Source organism: Delphinus delphis, chromosome 12, assembly GCF_949987515.2.
Source record: "Delphinus delphis chromosome 12, mDelDel1.2, whole genome shotgun sequence".
NCBI classification, from domain to species: domain Eukaryota; kingdom Metazoa; phylum Chordata; class Mammalia; order Artiodactyla; family Delphinidae; genus Delphinus; species Delphinus delphis.
The window spans coordinates 32,667,254-32,673,761 of record NC_082694.2 but is presented as its reverse complement, the minus strand read 5'-3'; the positions used below and the strand labels follow the sequence as shown (position 1 = coordinate 32,673,761).

The 6,508-nt window shown below is 45.0% G+C and overlaps 1 long non-coding RNA gene across 1 annotated transcript; it reads left to right on the top strand.

Annotated features, from left to right (window-relative positions):
* The first annotated feature begins 626 nt into the window (after positions 1-626).
* On the top strand, positions 627-4,771 carry LOC132435409 (uncharacterized). Its single transcript, XR_009521529.1, has 3 exons — positions 627-856; positions 1,196-1,302; positions 4,428-4,771. It is a non-coding gene; the product is annotated as an uncharacterized lncRNA (long non-coding RNA).
* The last annotated feature ends 1,737 nt before the right edge of the window (positions 4,772-6,508 follow it).

The window sequence follows — 6,508 nt, the reverse complement described above, 5'->3', positions numbered from 1 at the left end:
ATTAAGAAGACAAGCTTTGAAAATAGATAAACCTGAGCCTGTCACTTGAAAGTTTCCAAGTCTCTGTTCCCATATCTGTAAAATGGAGCAATGATGCTCAACCACAGGGTGGTTGAGGAAATCAAATAAGATGAAATGTATGAAATACTTAGCACAGGGTTTGGCAAATAGCAAGAACTCGAATGAACAGTAGTCTTTGCTATTATTAATGATGGATAGTGGCTCATACTCATTTAATATCTAGTGTCCTTTGCATGGAATGTTCCTGACCCTCCCCTCTGGTGTTTATCTGTGGCTCAACTGGCCACACAGGGAGTGTCAAATACAGCTCTGTAACCTTGGTGCCCTTCTTGGGTTTTATCCAGAGAGCAACTCAGCACAATGCCCCTGCGGAAAGGATGGGGTGGGAGTTGGGGATAAAAAGGTGAAAAATCATGCCAGGTGCAGTGGGGATTACGATGAGAAGCGTGCCTTAGCCAAGCGAGAGCCACTGCAGACACCTCTTGGCATTCCACCCATGGGGACTGAGTAGCTTCTGTGTGCCAGGCTGGCCACATTGGTGTCCTGAAGAGAGCACGTATTTTCACTGCTTCCTGCTGGGCTATGCTATCTTGGGGATTGGGAATCTTAGGCACGTGATTTTGGAATGAAATATTGCTTTAGAAGAAAGAACAAAACATTAGCTAGTTTAGACCAGTCCAGGATAGGAGAGGAGATAAGCCCTGCTGAAGAGCCCTGTTGAAATCACAAATGCTGCATTATCGTGGGATGGAGAAAGAAGATAAGTGTAACATTTCTGTCTTCTGCCCACATCAACTGAGGTGATGGAAGATGTGACTGCCCAAGAGAATTAAGGGTAAGTGGATGGAAAGAAAGGCCTGGTCCTGGAATTAGGGAACCTCGGGTGATGAGGTTGCATCACAGAGAAGAGTTCGATTATTTTTATGCATCTGATTAAGATTTGACTTGGGAATATCATTGTAAGGTGGAGATCTTGAGATGAACTGAATATATGTGAACCAAACTGTACAACTTAGATTGATACGGAAAGAACTTTTTTTTTACTTGAATATATTTTTATACCAATTAAATAGAAAATCCTCTTCTCCCATCTAAAGAGGAATAAGAGGGAAGGCTGCGGCTTGGAGCCCTGAGCTCTAATAGTTGGTGCATTAATTTGTTTCACTCTTTGAAGTTAGGAAGTTAGACCCACATTCAGGTGTCATGGAGGAGCCCAAGAAGCTTCAAGGTCGTCCAGTCTGTCCTGCCGCCGGTACCACCTAGTGGCAGCCAGGAATATGTGTAAGTATCTTTTTAAAAATTGCTGTAAAAACTTACAAAAAGCATACATCAGTAGAACTCATTGTTAAGACCAGTTTAAAAACGCGCGAGAATTTAGAGTAAATTGTCAAGGGTTCTTCTGTTCCCTCTCCCAACCCCACTGCTCTTCCTTATTATTCTTATTAATAGTAACCTGCCTTTGCTATGTATTTCCTCAAATCCCGACCTCTCTCTCTTTTGTCTCTCTCTCTTTCTCCTTCTCTCTGTCTCTTTCCCAATCTGTCTGTCTCCCTGCACTTAGTTTTTAAAAACAGAAATGGAGGGGCTTCCCTGGTGGCGCAGTGGTTGGGAGTCTGCCTGCCGATGCAGGGGACACGGGTTCGTGCCCCTGTCCGCGAAAATCCCACATGCCGCGGAGCGGCTGGGCCCGTGAGCCATGGCCGCTGAGCCTGCGCGTCCGGAGCCTGTGCTCCGCAGTGGGAGAGGCCACAGCGGTGAGGGGCCCGCGTACCGCAAAAAAAAAAAAAAAAAGAAATGGAATCAAACTAAATATTATGGGGTGATTTTTTCCACTTCCCAGATATCTTTTTTAATTGAAGTATAGTTGATTTACAATGTTGTGTTAAATTCTGCTGTACAGCAAAGTGACTCCGTTGTACATATATATATGTACATTCTTCTTCATAGTCTTTTCCATTATGGCTTATCTCAGGATATTGACTATAGTTCCCTGTGCTATACAGTGGGACCTTGTTGTCTGACTTACCAGATATCTTTAAACCTATTCCCTAGCACAGCAGAAGCTATCACCAAAGGGCCCAGACATGACAATATGCTCACAAGCTCCAATGTCAGGTTGGCTTTCAAATTCTGAGCTGGAGGAGGTATGTGAGCATTGAAAGTACCTTCCCTTGGATGTGCTCTTGACTCAGAATGGCCCTTATCACGTCCCCTGCTGGATGTGTACCAGCCTCGTTCCCTGTCCTGAGCTCCAGCCGCTCTACCTCTCCATCCCGTGGCCTGAGCTCTCTCCGTATTCTCCTCAGAGACCTCTCTGCCCCCACGTGCAGTTGTCTGGGTTTGGCCTCCTCACCCCTCACCGTGGCAGATGCTTCTCTTCTCCTCTCCCTGCTCCAAACAGGGAGATCACTCTATACCACACACAGCATCTGGTCACTTTGTGCTTCAAATACTCCTGCAGCTTCCATTTTCTATAGGGCAAAGCCAAAGCTGCTCAGCCTCTGTGCAAAGCTCCCCATGGTCAAGGCTCTGCCTCCTTCCTCCTCCACCATCCCCTGTGCTCCAGAATCCCTTCTTCTGGAGCGGACCATATGCCTTCACCTGCGATACCCTGTCACACCCCCTCTATGCCCCAGATGTGCTTTCTCTCATCCTCCTGAAGAGAATCATTTGTCAAGATGCAGCTCCAATACCATCTACGAAGCCACCTTCATCTCCTGCAGGCTCCTCCTCTATCCTTTCATGTATTTTGTATCCCCTTCTAGCCGAGCGTTTACCACATTTAATTATAACTATTTGGCGATGAGCAACTGGAATATTTATCGTAGTACCCTCACCATTTCCTGTCCCACAGAGTAGATGGCACACGAATGTTTATTGAACAAGTAAATGAACATTAAAGAGAAGGACTACAGTCAATAGACCTTAGGGCAGTGGTTTCTAAACTTTACTGTGATAAGGATCATGACGGTGCATGTTAAAATGCAGATGCTTTTTTTTCTTATTGAAGTATAGCTGATTTACAATGTTGGGTTAATTTCTGCTGTACAGCAAAGTGATTCGGTTACATATATATATATATACATTCTTTTTTTAAATATTCTTTTCCTTTATTGTTTATCATAGGATATGAATATAGCTCTCTGTGCTAGGACCTTGCTGTTTATCCATTGCATACATAATATCTTACATCTGCTAACCCCAATCTCCTACTCTATCCCTCCCTCAACCCCCTCCCCCTTGGTAACCACCATGCAGATGCTTTGGAATTACTCTCAGAGAGTCCACCTAATTTGTCAGGTGTGAAAATGTAGAGCTCAGGAATCTACATTTTAACAAGCATCTGAGATCACTCCGATGGCCTGTGAGAGGCCCTTGCAGATTATTAATGCAAAGCAAATAATCTGAAAAAAAAAAAGAAAAGAACCTTTGTTCCTGGAGCTGGCAGACACTGGAGAATGTGCTTATGCCCATAAGGGATGCCTTGATGTGGTGGTTGTTGGCGCTCCTGAGAATAAATGGATACTAGCCTAAGCTGAAGAAGACCACGGTGCAGTGAACTCCGTGAAGACTCTCACGATGCACCAGGCTCTATGTATACAAGGCCTGGACTCTTTCTTTTTCAGACCAATTGTCGTCAACTCCCATCTGTTTGTTTTGTTCCAAGAGTCACTATTTAGCCAGGCCCAAGCTGGCTTAATCATTAATATATTGCATTTCTGACAAGCCTCTCCCTGGATGTTCTCCAAGCATTTTAGCAGCTTTCAGCCTGTCTTCTCTCATTCCCTGAGGGAGGAACAAGTACAAGTTCACGCCAACGCATTCGAGAGGCATTGCTCAGAGCAGCTCCTGGGGCACCAGATGCAGGAGGGAGGGAAAGAGTGGGATAGCTCCCAGCCCCCTCTCCTCTGTTCCATCTCCTTTCCCCACCCACCCTGCCAAATGCTCCCTGGTGTCTTCAGCAGGTGGCTCCCACCCCTGCCTTCAAGTCTGCTCAGGCAATTTCCCTCCTGAGATAAATGAGCTCCGAAAAGATTCACGGGCTCTAGACGGTGCGGGACTGCCAAGAACCACATGTATCTGGCCAAAGTGAAGGCTCGAAACCACTAAGCAAAGGGCTCTTGCAGAGACAGAGGTGGACACAGCTTAGGCTCCTGTGCAGAGGTGGGACTTTCAGGCAGCCAATGTCCACCGGGGGCAGAGCTCCAGTTCTCCGGGGTCCAGGCGCTCCAGCCTCGGCCACGTGGATCTGCCTAGACTTGCCCTGACTTCTCATTCCTGTGACTTTCCTTCTGGTAAACGCCTCTCAGCTCTACAGACTCTGATTTCCTCAGATCCACTGAGGTTAACCCAGTTGAATTAACCCAGTTTCTGATTTAGGTTCTTCTCTGACCCACATTTGCTAGGTCCTGCCTTCTCAGGCGTGGCCTCCTTGGCCTGCCTGGTCTTCAGCCTCATGACTCCAGCCTTGATGAAGACACACAGAGGATCAGCAGACCGTCTGTGGAAAACACTGAACTCTTCTCTGATTGTTTATGAGGAACATCTGACTTGTCAGTTTTCCGGAAGGATTTATATAAATGAAGGAAAGAGGAGAGGACTGCACTGGCACCTACCCCTTGGAAGTCTGTTCAGTGGTCTGCCCTCTGGAATTGTATTCCCTGATGCTTTGTGGAGATGGTTTGACCCCAACAGCTTGATTTCTAGTCTCAGGGGCCCTTCTGCATCAGTGTCTTCAGGTTTTGAAAAAGTAAACATACAGTAAAATGAACTCTGTGTATGTGTGTGTTGCGTCCATTTCTATGAGTTTTAACACCTTTATAGATTCATGCAAATACCACCACTACCAGGATACAGAACAATTCCATCCCCTAGGAAACTCCCTCATGCTGTCCCTTTGAGTATCCAAGTTTTATTTTAAGGCCTTAGATCTCATAAAGATCACTAGGGAAAGGTTAAGCTCCATAGCAAAGTTAAAGAAGATAACCTGTGTTCAATATTTGAAGGGAATGGTCATTCAGGACTGAGTTACTTCTACAGGATGAGGACAGATTCTCACAATCCCAAGTTCTAAATGGGTTCTTAGGTTGTCTTCCCAAGGAAGTTGGCTCAGCTCTCCCTTCCTACTCAGACAAGCAAGAGCTACTTAGCCCATGGGCCATGTCTCTCTGTGGACAGCCTTTTCAGTGGGAGGGAAATGTCAGCTTCTGGGGATGTCAGAGATCAAGGGTTCGTAGACTTCTTTTTTTTTTTAACATCTTTATTGGAGTGTAATTGCTTTACAATGGTGTGTTAGTTTCTGCTGTATAACAAAGTGAATCAGCTATACATATACATATATCCCCATACCTCCTTGACTTCTAGTGGAGGATAAATGTATTGGAATCATTTGGGTTTTCATTCTGCCTCTTCCACTCACACTAGCTGTGATATTAACCTCTCTGAGCTTAATATCCTCATGTCAACAATGAAAATCTTATGTATATTATGGGGTGGTTTGAAGGATGTCACAAGATCCTATACATAGAACATCTGCCACAAACCAGGCGCACAGTGAATGTGATTTTTTGCGTTTCTTTTCCCCATTTAATCCATCCCCCCCAACCCGCCTCTAAACAGAATCCTATCCAAACTAGCTCAGTCAGCGTTTATCTTATTTTTAAGCCCATAAGAGAAAAAAGATGGCTTAATCTTTCTCCTAACTCATCCCAGGATTTTTAACTTTCCCTGGCAGGAAATGATTTCTTAGAACTAACTTAAAACAATTAAAACCAACTTAAAACACTTTTTCTTTTTGGAGTAGTTCCACTATAGAGTCCTCAGCAGAAAAAGAGAGTAGCTGGCCGGGGCAACTCAGATGCTGTAGAGAAGAAAAGGCTGGATTACGTTGTGATAATACACACCCCCCAAATCTCAGTAGTGTTTTACAATAGTTTCTCATTCTTCCCCCCTCCAAAAAGAGGGATTGATGTAGCTTAGAGGAATGGATGGATGGATAGATAAGTGATAAAGCAATGATAGCAAAATGTTAACTATAAAATCCAGGTGATGGGTTGTGGATTTCGGTTGTACACTTCTTTCAATTTTTCTGCCTATTTCAACATTTTTCACAATAAAAGTTTAGGGAGAAAAGTTTACTTCTCACTTATGCTCTAGGTCCAGTAAAGTTTGGCTAGGGTTCTGCTTCATGTCTTCTCACTCCAGGATGCGGGATGATGGATCATCTTGAAAGCGGACGGTTGCCATGGCAAAGGGAAAGAGAGCTCTGCTGGGTATTGCACAGGCGGTTGGCTGTTTCAGCCTGGAAGCAACACACATCGTTTCAGCTCACAACTCATTGGCCTGAGCTCCTCTCACATGGCCCTACCCCAGTCATGAGAGTGCAGTCCTGTCATGTGCCTAGGCAGGGGAGGGCTGGAAACATTTTGTGGGTAGCACAAAATGACGACCCTGACATAAATAGACTCCTTCAAAGCACCGCACACCT